We start from the raw sequence: 284 nt of genomic DNA on the forward strand, positions 1-284 counted from the left end.
GCAGAAATGTCCCCTGTTCTCTGAGAACACTGGACTGTGTGCACTTTTTTAAAAAAAATATATATTTTATTTCAGAGCGGCCAAACCGGCTAGGGTGGCACTCTCTGCTAGTAAACACGTCCACGCTCTTACAACAGCCGATCTCCATCTGCATTCCCGGGAACATGCACCTAAAAGACTGTTGTTTCCTTTAGACAAAGTGCCTCACAGACGCCAGCAGGGGGCGGGCCGCAGGGCTCCGGTGCACAGAGGCGGGAACATCGTCCCTGACCCTCCATCTCAGC

General features: G+C 52.1%; 2 protein-coding genes across 5 annotated transcripts in view; one reads left to right on the plus strand and one right to left on the minus strand.

Moving 5' to 3' along the window:
• Positions 1–284, plus strand: part of RBL2 (retinoblastoma-like 2) — a 60935-nt gene that overhangs the window by 51536 nt on the left and 9115 nt on the right. The gene's annotated exons all lie outside the window — the stretch shown is intronic.
• The window catches only part of AKTIP (AKT interacting protein), a 16870-nt gene that overhangs the window by 14413 nt on the left and 2173 nt on the right, over positions 1–284 (minus strand). The window lies entirely within an intron of this gene.

Source organism: Myotis davidii, unplaced genomic scaffold (assembly GCF_000327345.1).
Source record: "Myotis davidii unplaced genomic scaffold, ASM32734v1 scaffold328, whole genome shotgun sequence".
NCBI lineage: Eukaryota > Metazoa > Chordata > Mammalia > Chiroptera > Vespertilionidae > Myotis > Myotis davidii.